Source organism: Bacillus rossius, chromosome 5, assembly GCF_032445375.1.
Source record: "Bacillus rossius redtenbacheri isolate Brsri chromosome 5, Brsri_v3, whole genome shotgun sequence".
In the NCBI taxonomy this organism is placed as follows: domain Eukaryota; kingdom Metazoa; phylum Arthropoda; class Insecta; order Phasmatodea; family Bacillidae; genus Bacillus; species Bacillus rossius.
In genome coordinates, this window is record NC_086333.1 from 47,548,530 (window position 1) to 47,567,822 (window position 19,293).

Sequence of the window (19,293 nt, forward strand, 5' to 3'; positions counted from 1 at the left end):
AAACGCGCGGGACTCCGGGTCTGTACGAATTGCTGTTTCGCAGGGAACCTAAAGGATATTTTCACAACGACTTACAAGAGTACAAAAAACTGCTAGAGCTAACCAATGCACATTTTCGCGATAACGATCCAGATAGTGGTGTATATAAAGATGTAGATCATGAAAAAATCGACATTCTCGCTAATCTCTTCAGTGAACTAACAATACACGGAGAAGGTTTAAAAAGGCTAGAAAGTGGTCAGACATTTGACTATGTATATTGGGACGACCCTAATGAATTAGTTGATCGCCTTAGAATTCTACATGCTTCGCTTAGTGTAGGAAACTATTCGCACATCAACGAAATAGTCTCCATACTTGAAGAACTGAAGGAAGCCGGCTACATACAATGAGTCGAACCGGAATCGCTCGCGAACTTCATGCTCCTGCTAGACGAAAATACCTTCGTCGCAAAGTCATAGTTCGTGGAATTGATGATTTATTCCAGGCGGACCTTGTTGAGATGATACCGTATTCCCGATTGAATAAAGGTTTCAAGTACATGTTGACAGTCATCGATGTTTATAGCAAGTTCGCTTGGGCTAGACCTGTAAAATCAAAGACTGCAACTGACGTAACCAAGGCCATGAACAATATTTTGCGTGATGGACGTGTACCGTCGCACCTGCAAACGGACCTCGGGAAAGAATTCTACAATGCAACCTTCAAGGCTTTGATGAAGAAGTATGGCATCAAACACTACTCTACATTTAGTAACGTCAAGGCCTCCGTTATCGAAAGGTTTAACAGAACTTTGCGTTCCAAGATGTGGCGACAGTTCACGGCTAACGGAAATTACAAGTGGCTTGACATCTTGTCGAAACTAATAAGCGAGTATAATTCCACGGTGCATTCTACTACGAAAATGAAGCCAAAGGACGTAACGGACAATCGCCTGCTCCAAACAGTGTTTTCAAACACGAAGAAGAAAGATCCACGAAAGCGTAAAGCTAACGTCGGTGACATTGTGCGAATCTCCAAGCAGAAAGGTATCTTCGAGAAAGGTTTCACTGCAAACTGGAGTCCCGAACTTTTCCGTGTGACACATGTTCGTGAATCAGAGCTTAGGACCTACTACCTCGAAGATTTGGACCACAAACCTATCCATGGAGGTTTCTATGCCGAAGAGATTCAGCCTACGTTGTATCCCGATACGTACTTGGTGGAGAAGATTATAAAACGAAGAAATGGACGGTCCTACGTCAAGTGGTGGGGCTTTCCACCTCGCTTTAATTCGTGGGTGGCAGATGCAGATGTCGAGAAATCCACAAAACTTTAGTAATTTGTCTGTGTATTTTTTTGTACTTGTAGTAGTGTATTGAATTTATGTAATAAATTTTTTTTAAAAGAACTTGTGGTGTTTTTATTTTCTCAAACCTAACACTTTTTTAGTATTTTTTAAATTAAAGTTGTTTTGTATCGGCCAGGGATCGAACCAAGGACCTTAGTCGATCCAATCAATCATTATATGGATTACAAATTTATTTAATGATTTCTGAACTATTTCCCGGATCTCTAGCATTAAAATTACACATTTCCAATATGGTGGTCTTGATGTCTGATAGGATGGTGGTCGTAGAGGATTTATAGTCTCTTTACGAATGTTGAACATGGTTTATTTAAATTATTTTTTTTACATAAGATTAAACATTATTGCAACGATCGGGTATCGAACCGAGGACGGTAATCGATCGAATCAATATGTAAATTAATGAGTGATTTATTTAATGAATTTTGGAACTTTTCCCGAATTTCTAGATAAATAATTACGGATTTTCAAGATGGCGGCCAAATGACAAGATGGCGGGTGTCACAGTAATAAATTATTACTGCACTCTAGCGGATACGAATTAAACTAACATGTCATCGGCGCAGTCTAGCCGACGATACAATGATGATGGCTTCCAGCATCGAAGACAAGATGGCGGCCATGACGTCATACTAGATGATGATAAAAAGTGGTGGGTGTCAGTCTGCCAGCACCCACCACGAGGGAAGGATCGGTCGTCATTTTTATTTTTTTGCATTCGTCGGGTTCGAACCGAGGACTCCGAGCTCCGTGTCGAAAAAGTATGCTTTTTAAATATTTTTATTAAATTTTTATTATTTGAATTTTTTTAATAAATTTTAATTTTTTTTATTAAAATCGGATACTAAAAAAAGTTAAAGATGGCGACCGTAACGAAAATTGCAACGGTGACGACATAATCCAAGATGGCGGTCATGGTATCCTTATTCCTAGAAATGGCTTAACTGAGGCTTGAGTTAAGGATGCTTAAGCCAGTTTTAGGAATTTTCAGCCGCTGGGATTTTTAAGGACTAAAAACGGGAATTTTTCCCTCGAAACGGGAAATTTTTCCCTCGAAATGAGAAATTTTTAATTTGTAGAATTTTTTGAGATTTTTTGGCGGAACTTTTTTCCACAGAAATGGAAATTTTGGCGATTTTTGAGGAATTTTGGGCAAATTTTGCCCAATTTTGGCGGATTTTAGCGATTTTTGAGGATCAAATTCAAGGTAAAGGTCAAAGGTCAAGGTCACAACCATCCAAGATGGCCGCCGTGACGTCACAATCCAAGATGGCGGAGCCGGCTCTCGGCTCCACTGCCTGAGGCCTGTCCCCGGAGCCCCATTCATATACTACTGAGGTGGAAAAGTACATGGTTTTTTATTAAGACACTTAAAAGACAAATCATTAAAATTGAAATTAAAACGTACATACATATATTATAAGTAGTATAGACTGCAGTCTTCGGTGACAAACTTCAGACTTAGGACGAAACCTTTAACCTCGGCCGCCATATTGGATTTCGGTTACCTCGCCTTGAATACGGTACGTCAAAAGAAATTTGATAGTTACACGAAAATTTGACACCAGTAATACGTTGTAATCTATATTCTCCAAGAAATTAATGATATATAAAAAAATTAAAAAGGTTTCAAAAATGTTTATAAGTAATAGAGAGGTACATATTTACAGCCTCGGCGAGTGTAAACGTAGGATTTTAGAATTCAAATTAGCACCAGAGCCCCATATCGCTAATACTATTTTATATACATTTAAGTAATATAGTTTATTTTGTTAACTTTTGGTTACTACTTTTGAAATGGGTTTCCAAAACTTATGTCAAAGAAAGGAAATTAATTTGGTTCAGTAACTAAACTGTTCACAAACGCACGTGTACACAAAGCTCTCGTGCGTGGGCTGGTCGTGAGGTTAGTTATTATACTGGACCTGTTTAGTTTGCGTCCGTAAGTATATGACACGTGCATGTGAGCTGTTTTTTTTTTTGATAAAACAATAAGTAAATAAAATTTAAAGACGGTGGGACACAGAAAATAATTTTTTTTTGCTACTTAAAATAACTCACATTTGCATTTGAGTGGGAATCATATAAATGAATTCTTTAAAAGTTCTAAATAAAGTACTTGCTGTTGGTGGGTAATGTTACTGTTTCGAAACAATGAGTTCTCCTGAACTCCATCACGTAGTACGCTTTTATGTTCTATCTTTTAGACGTTCCAAAAATCTCAAAATAGTTGAAATATCAAATGATTATTTACATAGATAAATTTTTTTAAATATTTTAAATAAATGCCATAATGCGAAGAAAAATAAGATAAACATATTTATCATTTGTACTCCTTGTCTTATATATTTTTGCCCGATATTAAGCATATTTTGGATTATTTTTGTATAGCGCATAAAACATATCTTAATAGACCATAAAGTAAAATTTTTGTACATACAATTGAAAGGCTATTGAAATTATTAATTTTCTTGGGAGTTCAAACTAATTATTTGATAAAATAATTTCTCTACTTTTTTTTACCTGAAATAAAATTTATTTAACTATAAAATATAATATTAAAATATAAAATAAAAATCGGAAACAAATGAAAAATTATTACAACAATAACACAAATACTTAATAAATAAAAATTAAGTTAATTAAATTAATGTACAGTTTCATAAATAAATTCCTTCTTTCATTAAAAATATGCAAAAACATTGAACGTTTGAAGGATGGCAGTAGAATAATTTAAGCTGCTTTTAGGATTCTGAACCTAATTTATTGAATAAGAGTATTAATTAACTTAAAATTACTTTCTTGGTTTGGTCGAGTATCGAACCAAGAACAGGAACTAATTTAATTAAACTGTATATTAATTTAAAATTTATTTAATTAATTTTAGAATTTTTCCCGAATTTTTAGATTAATATATAAATATGTCCAATATGGCGTCCATATTTCAAGATGGCGGGTGCCATAGTAATAAAACATTATTCTTGTACTCTAGTGGGTAAAATTTAAACTAACATGGCTGTAGCGCACTCTAGCAAACGAATATAAGATGGATGCCTCCAACAGACGAAAACAAAATGGCGGAAATATCTATAAATCCAGTGTCCTGATGTTTGTTTCCAGTGAACTCTTCACCAAGTCAACCGATTACGATGAAAATTGGCGTTTATGTGTAATTTTTTCCAACTTTAGAGATAGGGTAGTTTTTATTTCGATTAATGGTCTTAATAATTTATATTAAATAATAAATAATAAATAACTGATCGTCATGGGTAAACAAAAACTTCATAAGGCATAAACATATAAACAGTAATTGTGTGAATTTCTCTATGTCCAACACACTGTCATATAGCGCTATCCAGTTTGCTTTAACTCGCAGACAATAAAGCTCCATGTGTTTAGCCCGGGCAACGCCGGGTACTGCAGCTAGTTTTTTTTAATATTTTAATCCTCACCAAGTTTGTATCAAGGATATAAGTGCATTTTTAAAATAATAATTTATTTAAATCTGGTTTATTAACTTTTAATAAATTTCTTTTTTCCGACTTCCTAGCATACAAACTATGGATTTAAAGATGGCGGCCATAACAAAAGTTACAGCGATTACATCATAATTCAGTATGTCGGGTGTGATGTAAATTTGTTTTTATTTTTTCTAATTTTTAATATATTATTAATAAATTACATGTTTACTCTTGCCGGGAATGGATCCGGGACCCAATCGATTAAATAGCTAAACATTTTAAGTAAGCAATTATTTTTAAATTATTTTTAGAATTTTTTCCAAATTTATAGGTCAAAAATTAAAGGATTTGTATTTTACGGTCAAGTTAAACATTCATCCAATATAGCCGTCAGAGGCTTAGGGACGGCTTGTCGTCGGGGAATTTAAGCCTCTTTGGGGAATTTTGGTTCTTTCTAAGGCAAAAGTCTTTTGAGGCTATTCGAATTCTAAAATTGTTGAATTTTCTAGGAATAAAACGGGAAATTTTCCCTCAAAACGGGAATTTTTCCTCATAAGAGAGATATTTTAAGAAATTTTGAGTCATTTTGAGTCATTTTTGAGTCATTTTGAGCCCAAGATGGCCACCGTGACGTCACAATCAGAGATGGCGGTCGGCACCTCCGGCACCAAGCCTTAAAGCTTGGCCCAGAAAATACTATTGTACACTAATATTGATGTATTATTCAGTTTGACAGTGTTAAATCTGTAACATTTTCATGATAAACGATTGTAATCTACATTTATTTTAAACAAGATTATAACAACATATATTGAAATACCTTCATTTGCTGTGGCTAAGTAGCAGATTAAAATTAAAAATGAAATAATTTTGGCATCCATTGAAACCTACAAATTTAACAGGACACACTAATACTAAGCACTAAAAGTAACGAACGAGAGTATAATTTTATACGGTTGGTACCTATAGTGCTTTGCAGCTAAACAAATAATTTTGGTATCGTATTCTGACAATATTTCTTGTCAATAATTTCTAACAATTTCACTTATACACGCTGTGTTACACCTGTTTCAACTGTCATATCAGTATAAGTAGTTTCATGTTTTACGTCTTTGCTGGAAGATAACACTTAGAAAAAATAAAAATAAAAAGTGGCCAGAAAACAGATAATTTGGAATATACAACAAATAGGCGATAATAAAATTTGCTACCTAAAATAAACTACCCATTCAAAGAAAACAAAACTTGCCATTAATTCAAAAGTCTGTTATTAATTGTATTATTTGTGGCCCTAGAGAACTGTAGGAATGTTTTTTTAATAGTTAAAATATTCCCAAGAAAATCAATTTCAGGTCCATGAGCCCTGAGGCGAAACTAAAAAATAAGTATATAATTCTGTCATATGTAGTAATTAATTAAAGGAATAAATTTCATTCACCCTGCACTTTTATTATGAAAAATTAAAACAAATTGTTTCATTTAGGACATTTCAGCTAATCTAAACCTTTCTTAGTTCTTGATGATTACCACCTTTTCTAATATGTAGTGTGTTGGAACACTTGTAAGACAGGTCATGTTAAACTTGAATTTTGTTATGTTAAGAGAAATTATTGTCAGAAGCCAATTATAAAATATCAGATTAACTGTTATTAATGCGCTCTAGTAATTCAACCGGTTTCAGTTGGATTGTGAGAAATACTCTTAAATATCTACAATTCTGTGTCAGTCTCTAGCCACAACCATCACCTCTCTCATCCATGCGAAAGATGTGTGATATCCGGTGAATGAAGAATGCCCTACAGCTATTCTTACAATTTAGTAACAGAGAAACAAACATTAATCTCATGAAGAAGCCCATAATCTCTAGGGCTACTAAATTGAGTAATTACCTGCTAATATACTCTAAATGCAAAGTAATTTGATGACTGGGGGAAAAAGGTAATGTATTTTTAGTTTGCAATCTCGTCAGCAATGTGGCAATTAGAACCAGACATGGTGCCACGGTGGTTGATTGTTTAAGATCACTCGCCTCCCAGCAGGGTCCAACCCTGATTTTTTGCAATTGGGAACGTAGCGGACTTTGGTTTGTTGGGTTTTCTCGGGTTACTCTTACTACCCCGCCCCCGCACTCCAATCGCATCTCATCGCCCATCATTTGATGACCCTAAAGTTGACGAGACGTTAAACTCAATCCATTTCCATTTCCCACAGAGACATACATTTCAAGTCAAGGAAATTGAGGCACCAGTCAGCCACGGAAAACAAAAAGCAGGATGGAGAAACCAGTATTTGAACCCGGATATTGAATGCAATTTAAACATTTTGCTTTTGCATAACCTCACCATATAAGTATAGCTTATATTAAATTCAGAGTTTTGCACTGTTCTAAATTACTCTTGATGTATCTACACAGGTAACTTTTGTCTATGCAATGTTTTTATTGTAGTTAGAGTACATAGGCCCGTCGAGAGAGACTTTAGGGCCTTGGGACAAATAATTTGTTCAGGGGCCCTCCCTATTACTTCGTGTACAATTTTTCAAACACCACAAATTTAATGACTAAATATTTCATATTGTACCTACGTACAGCTAAACAAATACAACATTTTTTCAAGCCACGAGTAAGTTAATTGTTTCTTCTTCATCCAAATAACTCGTAATAATTTTTTTCAACTTATACACCGATATAAACTTTCAACCTCTCTACCAAGATCTGCGTGGTTTCATGTAGGTATGTGTTACCGAAGTTGCACGAACGAGCCGGCGAACTTCGGAGAGCTTCGGCAGCTCTGGGGCACGCAGTGAAACGAGGGCTCCCCGGGAAGTATCCGCGGCTCTCGCAGGGAGGCCAACGTGACGCCGAGGCGGGACGTGCCGCGGTAGCTTCCCGGGGCGAGGCGCACAGTTGGCAGCGCCGGGCCGCCCCGGGGGTAATTCGCCGAGTGGGCGCGCGAAGAGTGGCGGCTGGTGGAAGGCAGCAGCGGACAGCGGTCGTCGAGGGCTGGTAGGAGGGGGTGGAGGGAGAGGAGGAAATCGCTTTGTGGACCCCGGGAACACGAGAAAGCTGTTTGCTCTGTCAATAATTGAATTTCCCGCCATCGGGTGGGAGAGAGAGAGGGTTTGTGGGGTAGCAGTTGCGGAGAGTCACGTGCATATAATGTGGTGCGGTACAGTCGCTGGACGGTTGAGAGGAAAATTGGACACACTCGTTTGTACGGCGTTGTACATAAGTACACCGAGCGAGGCGATGGCAACGAAGAAACAATGGACTCACTCTAGGGTTCTCTTTCCACTCCAACCGGAAGCACCCGAGTAGTTAACAGACAGACGTAACCATTTTACACTCGTATACCCAGTGTCATATTTCAAGGCCAAAACCAACTATTTCTGTTAATTCTTAGGTTTTCAATCCAAAAGAATCTTATAAAATGGAGAGAGGTAGAACAAAAGTACAAAAATGCAGTCGATATTTTTGTTGACTGATGTGCAAAAAATGTAATGGCGGCCACTTGGCTTAAAGAGCAGCAAACGCAGGGAAAAAAATTTAATGTACCTTAAGTATGCATACAGTTGTAGCTTCATTGTCAATTTATATGCATGAGAAAGATAAATATCATATTAAACACATAAATATGCTAATTTAAAAATCAATATTTTTTTATCATAACAACGTATATCTTATCTTCGAAATATTTTATAGTCGACCAGTAACACTACACATCAAAGCATTGTGAAAAAAAATACTATTTACATTTTTTATCATCTTAAATTTTTATTGAAAATTGTATGCCATTATAAAAAAATAATTTTGAGAAGGAATTTCTTATTTTGTCGAGAGTTCTGAAATTATTATTATTACGTTGTTTCAGGCAGACTACAAATCCGGTTCACATGTCAATCCAACCAATTTTCACTCTACAGTTGAGTGTATCGCCACAGTCTGCCAATTCAACTGATTTATTTCATAAATCGAAGATAATAAAGTACCCGGCCTTATTTTATGTGTTTTCTGTAATCGTTAAGAAGTAACACTCATATGGTGTTCCAAACAATATTTTTGACACCAGTATATGATTGTATCCCCTGTCATTTAAATTCTTCTGTTGTATAACATCGTGACGCAAAACTTCAAACCAAACCTTTCTTTGAATGAAGTCCCGTGTAATTGTGTTTCAATACGAAAATTATTTAGTTTCAGATACCGGAAATGTTTTAAATACTAAAACTTAGTGAATTTTAACAGCATTTACGAAACGAATATTTATTTTTATTTAAATGTATATTATTCTGTATAAGTAAACTGAAATACCAAGACCTACGGGAAAACCCACATCGTTTATATGAAAGAGTAGGTACATGCATAAATTATAAATTTGAAATTGAATATCAAATATTTCTCTCCGAGTATTGGTTACTTTCTTTGAATAAAAAAATGTTTAAACTTTAATTCGTGGGCTCTGACAGTTTATATTTCACAGTGGTATTCCAATGGAAAAAAATATATTAAAAAAAGAAATATTTTGGTACATAAACACAATTCAAAAATTATCCAGCGAAAGTATTTCTTAAAAAAAAAATTAATAACTGGCCAATTTTGCACATCAAATAAATGTGTGATCAAATATTTTTAACATGAAAAAGTGAGAAGCGGTTTGATTGTTTGTAAGGTTATATTGTAACATTTTTCTTTCGGACGCTTCAACGATATACGCATCAACCTTTTTTCTTCATTGTTAATATTTCAATGAATATGGAATATTGAAAAAAGGATATTTTATGTTTTAAAATGGACGCCCCCAAGATTGTAGTCAATTCCCGTTTTGTTTGTTGAAAATTGTCGCTGTACTTTAACCTGTATAAGAGATTTTTTATTACTCGTTTGTTGCTTATGTAAGGATGGAATGCGATTTATAAATCGCTAAATTCACTGGTCGACGTTTCCACGAACAGGTTAAATACGCGCAAAATTAATAGCAAGTCGGAGTTTTACATTTCCTGCGACATTTAAAATTACCCTAAATTTGTCATAAAATCGCATAAAGAAAATACTTATGGTGTTGGTATATTTCGATCAAATAAACTTCAGCTGCAGGTTCATCACAAAAATTATTTATTGTAAACATATATGCCATTTAATAGTCTAAAGTAATTTTAACGTTGGAGTTGACGGTATTTAAGATGAAACACTTAGCGTCTTGACAGTGTTCAGTCGAACTTAGTTCTAAAACCAATGCTAAACTTGTCACTGTCGTAAAGTTATTTCATTAACATTTTTGGATAAACGCACTCTTTTTTTTTCTATAAACTTTTGTGACGTTATAGAACAGTTTAGTTGCAACGGGCGGGTTATTGACCCGAATCCTAAAACTAACGATACAATTCACCATGTGTCTGTTTTTCTTCAAAGACTACTTTCGGAAAATTCCAGTATCATAATTAAAACGTAAAACTATAACGCCTGGCTGGTATGCAAAGTGCACCACTCCAATTATGCTAGAGATGCTCAAATCAGGGACAATCAATGTTTAGTTCGTTCAAATATATTAACGTTATAAGAAAAAAAACATTTAATTACCCTTTAAACTTTAACAAAAGCAAGGTAAAAAATACGCAGAAAAAGATTTTCCGAGTTTCTTTAATCGAAGCACTGATATAAAAGTATAAATCCCACTTTAATTTGGAAGCAAAAATGTTTACCACCCAAAAATTATAATGATACAAAAATGGCTCTACAGTAGGTATACCTACGGCCCTCATGGTGTGATACATATAAACATTTAAAAATACAATGCTCATATTTTTATTATGTCTAGCAGACGCTAAGCTCCTAATCTACGCGGGTCTCGTGTACCAGGCTTCGTGTGTACCCTCACAGGATAAGTTCGTGCAGGTTGAGAACTTGTGACTGAGGGCGGACCCTCAATTGGCCTGTTATTGCTACAGGGAACACAGAGTTCAGGTTGTTTCGCACGGTGTGTCGGAACCATAAACGCCACCTGGTAGCCAGCGGGAATTCTTTAAGTAACTCAGGCAAAATTTCCTGCAGGAAGATAAGCTACTGTTGCGACGCCCGACGGGGCATAACGGGCGAATAAACGAATGAAATATCAATTAAGTACAAATATATATATATAAAAAAAGGTTTTCCATATATGCAAAAATAACCATAGCTGTGTTTTGTACAAATTAACTATACTTTTCTTGTAGAATTACAAACTGCTTCTTGGCAAATAATTTCCAAACAAATCTTTTGTTAAAATAACAGTGCATTTATTTTTTCTGTGCTGGAGTTTGGTTGAGTTCTTCACTTGACGCAACACGTTCTCAAACGAACCCCCCTCCTCACTATCTCCATCTACCTCTGGACTGTTGATCCACAGAAAACAACCCTACAAGTGAGGTTGTACAATCTTTGAGTTGCCCGTCTATTTCCCTCCGCTGCTTTGTTACCTAGTCGTTGGAAATTAGAATGGCAACAAGAGCTTAAGGAAACACAGAGCAATGTATAACACATATTTAGTACGGCATGTACAGAGATTTATTCACACATTATACAAACACATATAATCCTCATACATTAATATAAATTTTCTTATTATGTTGGCTGTTACACATTACAGCTACAATTCATGTTCCAGCGATTACCAACAAAACACCTGAGATAAATGTATACAAAATTAAGTACCATTCACTACTTTTTAAACATTTTCTCATAACCACACGAATTATTCCTCAATAAATAATTCTAACTGGACCCTTTTCTTTTAGTTATAATTACAAATTCTTTTTAATACAAAATACTTAAACCTTCACTTACAGATCAAAATTAGACATTGTTTTAACAGTACCAGAGACTTAGGAACGAGATATTTCTAACACAATTTAAATTTCAACACTTCTCCCCAAATAAAATTGTCTAAAATCTTCAGTGTCGTTTAAGTGATAGCGGCGAGTGTTTTTTTTTTTTATTTCCGTTGATCCTTGACCTGATCACCCCAGTCGGACCGGAAACATCGACGGAGCGAATTTCTTTATTCTACCTCTGCCGCCGTGCTGATTCCCTGATACTTGCACATTTTCGCCGGCTCTTAATTCACACTATTTGGTAATAAAACGAACACTATACTAGTGCAGAGAATTGAAGACAAATCACCTAACATGCTGTTGCTTGAAATTATTTTAAAACAGTTTTTCATTAAAAATTTACCTCCTTGTTTATGTTCATAGGTAGTCTTAAACGCCACGACTGATAGTCCCGCTTATGCCACTGCACTACGCCCTTAACGTTTTAATCAAGTAGTAGCACCTTTTATTTTCACCGTATTAATAGAACGAGAAAATATATATATATTTTTTTAAAGTATTGCTGAGCAGAACTCTGTTATGCTCCTAGTCGCAAACCACTTCATGACCCTCGGCGGAATTTTCTATGTTCCCCTTGGTCATTTTACTGCAAAGTCCGACACATACTTTTTACTTCCGAAGTCCCGTGCCAACTTGCAAATTGTTACTGGGCTACCACTGAATTATTACCAAGTCCGTAACTGACTTGTATAATTTGCGGCCTCTCTTACCGCCTTTTTCGGCATCCATGCGCAGCTTGAAGACCTCAGCGGGCAGCCTTCCGGCGTCGATGATCGAAGGTGCGGGTCGTGGTCACCGCATTATTCACGCAGCCGGTTGAGAGAAGACTCTCTGGAACTCGTGCTAGCAGCCTGCTTATATACTCGCTGCGCTCCATACTAAAACAGCGAGGAATATTCTGGACATCCTGAATCGGAAACGCGGCTCGGAAACTTCCGACCACGTCCACGTGCTCCGATCAAAGGCGATTCGGCACGAGTGGACCCGAGTATCTGCTATCCAACGCGCATCAATTGAAATTCGCGCGCCGAGTCCGTGCAGTGTATGGCGGGTGGTATCCCACTAGCCCGCAGGGGCGAGTTTCCTCGTTACGCAGTACCAACCTGCGTAACAGCTTCAAGAAACTAGTCGCATGTCCACAAGTTCCACGAGGAACATGCTCATGGTTCGTTGCAGCCCTGTCGAACTGGGTGTTGCACACCTGACAGCCACTGCAGGTTTTCAGTGTGTGTATATATATCTTAGCTCCCGGTAAACGGAAAGTGGTAGGGAGTAAATTGGTGAATGGAACGGAAGTCTATTGTAACATAAATGTGCTAACACGATGTTGCCATCTGTGTCTCAGAAATCGCAGAAAAGATGGAGGACTGGCGCGATTCATCAGTATCTATATATTAACTTTCGCGTGCTGGTTGTCCAAACTAAATTTCATTATAGTACAACTATCCTATAATAACTTACGTTATAATTTATTGACAAAAAATAACTAATGACAACTTAAAATGTACGCATTTCAATTTTGTTAATTCTTAGTTGACTGAAATGTAGAGAAAACGCAGAGTTTGTAATACTGTGGAGACGCAAGAAATGGTTAGCCTACATATATTCGGTGCCATGTTAAATATAATCAGTTATTGATGAACTTATTATTGTTGAATCTTAAATGACGAATCAGCTCAAAACGGTTAAGGTTTGATTGTATGACGTATTTAAAGATTGATATAGGCTATGTAGTTTAAGCAAAAATAAATAAACATACAAACACTTAGTGTTATAAAATATGTTTTAATGTATATATTGGACTGAAACTTTAAGTTTGAAAAATACTTTTAAAAAATAGTGCCGTTTTCTTAATGATTTAGAAAACCAACCAGATGTTAAATATCCTTGACTCCATGTTTGTTCCAATACAATATTCCTTGCTAGTAAATTATATGTATTTTTTAAGTTTTGAATATATCGTCTTATTAATATTCAAGTTTGCAAAATGTATTACAGGACATTTTTACGAACATAAATTTAACTTTGTCACACCATTACGCTTAGTTCATCCCTCGATGTTCGCGAAAATAAATATATACGGGTGCATCCGTGGATCAGTAATCTTGACGACTTCGGCTCGTGGCTATAGCAGTTTTTTGCATGAATTAGCATTGAACTTTCAACCTTGTGCTTACTAAAATTTGATTCTAATCGTGCCTAAAAAAGTATAACCTTAATAAATCAGGCAATTCCTGCATTTAAATGCGATGCGTTCAGCACTCCTGTTCGTATAGCCCTGAGAAATCAAAGTACCGTCTTTTTTAACAGAATTATACAAGGGCGTCGCCAAGGGGGGAAGGGGGGGGCAGCTGCCCCCCCCCCCTAGAGCCCTGGAGATTCAAAAAAATGTAGCCAAATGCAAAAAAAATACACACTTTTCCCACAACTTGCCTAGGCCATCGGCTGGCGACGCCCTTGGAATTATAGTTAGGTTTAAAATAGGTGATACATTTTTACCGTTTCCCCAAAAATAAATGCTTTAAGTACGTATATTTATCAGGCTCAGTATTATTTGAATGAATGTTAAGTTAAATTTAGTGTCCGAGCTTCGTGTTATAAGTTTATTTACAACATGAGAACACATGAATTTGCTCGTTACCGATTTTAGAAGTTTCCGTATCAGTGGCGAGTCTTGAAAGACTCTATCACATTTTTTTTGCTCTAGATTTGATTCTCGCCTTTCTTAAAACCGGCGGTGTGGAAGGAAATACTACAATGCAAGCATTTTTCGTAGTATATAATGTTTCTTCCAACCCACATTATTCTATCACGTACCAAAAATTTATTTGTGATGAGTGTGTTACCATCAAAACTATTCAAACTAAATTATTATATGGCAGCCACTAGTATTTTGTTGATTGTGAGGACTTTGTTCAGTTAACCATAATCTAAACACTTAAGTGTTCCATCCAAAAATATTATTTTTTTATTTTCAGTTAAAAGGTGTTTTGTTTCGACCAAATAACTATAACTGCCATCATTTGAAAGAGTACTAGTGTTGCGGCGCTTGAGTGTAGTGGCGGACTAGCGTGCGGACAATAGTAGCGGGCTAGTGTCGCGGCGCTTGAGAGTAGTGGTGGGCTAGTGTGCGGATAATAGTGGCGGGCTATGGTGCGGGCAGTAGTGACAGGTTAGTGTGTGGACAATAGTGGTGGGCTAGTGTCACGGCTGGCTTGAGACTAGTGACGAGCAAACATACGGAGAGTAGTGGCGGGCTTGTGTCGCGGCGCGAAAGAGTAATAGCGGGCTAGTGTGCGGACATTAGTGGCGCGCTAGTGTCGCGGTGTTCGAGTGTAGTGGCGGGCTAGTGTGCGGAGAGTAGTGGCGGGCTAATGTGCGGAAAATAGTGGTAGGCTCGTGTCATGGAGCTTGAGAGTAGTGGTGGGCTAGTGTGCGGACAACAGTGGTGGGCTAGTGTCACGGCGCTTATTAGTCGTGGTGGACTACTGTAGTGGCACTTGAGATTATTGACGGGCAAGAGTCCGGACAGTAGGGGCGGGCTAGTGTTGCGGCGCTTGAGAGTAGTGGTGGGTACCAAGTTAGAATAGGGGTGAGCTAGTGTGCGGACCTTCGTGAGCGGACATGGACCACAAGATACATATGAATTTTTTTATTAGTTAGTTTTCAATTAAATTGAGAGATAAACATTATTTTTAGAAAATAAGAGATTGCTGTAATTTTAGTATAATTAATACGTAAAAGTTTATTAATTGGTTTAGTTTTTAAAATTAAATAAAATTAAATTAAATTTTAAAAAAATCCAAATAAACCAACTAATACTGTGTACATGTAAGTGATTTAAAGTGCGTGCTTTAACGGAATTAGTAAGTATAAGTTGTTACCATTCAGTGAAACTAATAGAGGAAAACATACTTAAGTAAACCCCTTTATTTAATGAAAAGGTTTTATCTGATTTGTAAAAGAAAATAGGTTTATATACTTAAAAAAGAAAAGAGCATATATTTAATTTAGCGAGTAAATAATTTTTAAATCAAAAGTATAAACTGAGTTACATTCTCGTTTATATTTATATTCATTTTGAATTGACAATCGTGTACTGCATGCGTATCAGGTAAATTTTACCGTTAGAGGGAAGTTTAAATTAAAGGTACAAATATTTGTGTAATGTTTTCAAACTGATGTGAGTATATTTTATTTCTGACAATTTTTTTTTCAGCAAATATGTTTTCAAATATTAAATATCCTCGGAAAAATATGATGTCTAGTTGGGAAAGTGTAAGACAAACTATGTTAATGATTCACTTTTTGCAGTTGTTGAAGAGAGCGACATTGGTGCCAGTTCAGATTATCTGTGTTTATTTATTTAGAAAATTCTCTTATAATTTTGGCACATTATTTTGATATTTTTGAGGTTCTTTGTAATGATAAATATCCTAAGAAAGCCTTTGAAAATTCTTTTCACAAGTAAAATTCTTAAATAAAATATTTTTCAAGTAATGCTTTACGTTATCTGGTGCTATTCTATGTAACGTTTGTATGTTTCCTTACACAAATAAATATCAATATTGCCTGTCTCTGATTATTTGTAAGTTTCCTATGTTATTTATGTAAAAATATTTTTGTAAAAAGTTATGTGTCGTGAAATGTAGATGTTCGTACCCAAACCCATTTTTAAAACATAAATGATACCCATATTAAAAAAAAATTAACAGGCAGTCAATTGTGACGGTATTATATCTATTATGTAATTTACCAAATATAAGTAGGTAGCTGTATTGTTTTATAAGATATGTATCCTACGTGTCAAAAATATGAAAAAAAATTATTGTCAAATATCATTAAGTACTCATATACTTAATTCTTTAGATCGTATTTTTAAATGGCAGTCACTTAAGTAAGCTAGGTAATACACGCTGTTGCAACTCTACTTCACGTACAAATAGCTAAATGCTTTAGTTTTCTCTTGCTAACGTCCTCCGCGCAACAGACGAGGTCGTTAAAATAAACCTTAAGGGGCTGTCGAGTAATGAACTTTGTTCGTTTACGACCACGTATTTTCAAGCGATCTCGTCTTCAGAGCCATCGTGTTCTCGGCGCTCGTAAAGCACATGCTTAAAGAGGGTTGTTAAGTAGGCAACTCCTCGCCCGAAACCACCCGCACTAGATTCGAAAAGTGCTTCGTTAAAACCTTTGTGTTGAGTGCTTTGCATAGCACGATTGCGAAAAATTCGGCAGTTGGTACAGATGGAAAGAAAAAGGAGTTCTCAGATGTAAGGGTTGGGGAGGGATCAGGGTGTCAAGATCGTTTGAAGGGGTGATGAATACAAATGGAAATTACAATAAAATTAACGGATTTTTCAAGGTATAATTTTACTCAAAGAAATGAAGAGTTCTTCATAATTTCAAATAACAGAAACTTTGTAGAAACTACGCCGTATATCAACTTCCGAGTTTTTTGTTTCGTTCTGAACATTGACTGCATTGACTTCATAACAACTCTTTGGGTTGTTCTTTCAGTCACACTGGGAAATGCTGCTATACCATCGTACGATAACCGGGTACCTTCCCCATTACGAAACTCAATGACTAGTGTATGCGAATGCTAGCTAGTCATTATGAAATTAATATCATAAAGCTGGGTGATGTTGCCAACTATTAACATCATTGGGAAGAACTTGCAACTTACACAGAAAAAAATTGTTATTTAACTTTTAAAAAGATTCCTTTGGAAATTGGTAGGCAAGAAATAATTTGTTAAACTACAAAAAAAAAAAAAGCTGTAAATTTCCTTAGCACATTGCTATGGTTATTTTTGTACGTATACGAAATACATTTTTGGAAACAACAATAAAAATATGTAACCGCGTTTACGTCAATTTTTACATATTGATTGATGTTTAATACAATAATAATTTTTATAAACTACGCAAATATAATTCATTATTTAACAATTGGCCTTTATTTTTATCATGCTTATTAGTTTGCGCAGTTTATATTGACATGGCAAGCTATTCAGGGAACGGTTTACCAATAATTTTGACTAATGAAGGAACTAGAACAACACAAAGCATTAATGCCCAGGCAAGAATCTGAACCCAGTAGTAATGAGAATTTTTTTGTAGTAATAGAGTTGTTTTATGTAAATATACAAATGTACCTACGAATATGTGAACTTTTACATGATCCTGTGAGTTCCAGTTATAAAAAAATATAATAGTTTACTTAATGACTTCCCCTTGTTTAATTCAAAATGCTATTAACAGCTCTGTATATCTGAGGACCAATCCATATTTTGAGGAGAGGGTTTTACATGTCATTTACTTTTAGGTGCAATTCATCCAACTCTCACAATATTGTTATCAAACAAATATTACTTTGTGCTTTGCGAAATAGTATTGTTTTAGAAGATAATGTGTTCAAAGGATATTTTGTAAGTTTGAGATTCTGGCAACATTTCGGCTCGTAAAAGCAAATAAATTAACTGAAACTTATAGGCTGAGATGCAATTTCTTCAACTGACTACCAGCTAAGAAAAACAATTATTTTCTTACTCAAACATCGCATCGTATTGACCGGAATAAAACCCAATGAGTGGATTTTGTTAGTAGACAGATGACTTAAACGCTCCACATGTCACGGCGAGGGCTGTTAAAAGTTTCCAGGTGTTACGCTCGAGACGTTGTTGGTTCGGATTAGAGTCTGTTCCACGAACTTGTCTCAAATGTACAGTTCTGAACAGTAGAACAAATTGTACACGTATCCTTCTGCCACTGTTGTTCTGTCGAGAGTGTTCGTGAACAACTTCGTGGTTTTCAGTGTTCGAAACCAAACATCATGTTGATGCTTTGCCAATAATGCTTTGCAAGCATCAGTTGGAAAATAAGTATCACTAGTACTAATTATAAAACTGTTCAATTCGTAACAAGTTGCATGACAGACTTTACCATCTTTGCAAATGGAGGTTTTTACAATTTAAAAAGCAGACTCTGCTCCGGATCAGTCAGATTTTAATAAAAAAATGTAAAATAAATCTTTAGCCCGAGCTTGTGAATTCAATTTTACTGTCATAACTGCTATTTAAAGGCTATTCCTGTAAATTCATAACGAATTTTTCTTTCACTACAAAAATTTCTTTAATACTATCATTCCTGAATATTTTCGAAGTGTTATAAAGTAGCGTGAAAAAGTCATGATAGTGTACACCATTATGATCACTTGCGTGACAGTTTACAGATGGGAAAAAATGTTTTGTTAATATAGGTATAGTGACAAAATTTGCTACCAAACCACAAATTCAAAACAATTATGGTGCCAAATATCGTGAAAAACCCTTAGTTTATAAATAATTACAAATCATTTTATGATCAACATACCATTTCAGACTGAGCTATAAGGTCACTTGTTCCTCAGCGATTTTCAAAGTCTTTTTCTGATAAAACTCACAACTAGAACCTGGAATATTTCGCTAATTCTTTAAGTAGACAAGCATATTCGAAGCACACACGCATTTGCCCGCGTTTCTTTGCTCTTACGTGTATCACTTATAAACAAGGAAAAGTACTCCATGGCAGTTTATCACTGTTTGGCATGGGAGAAAAATTCAAGAATGTAAAATAA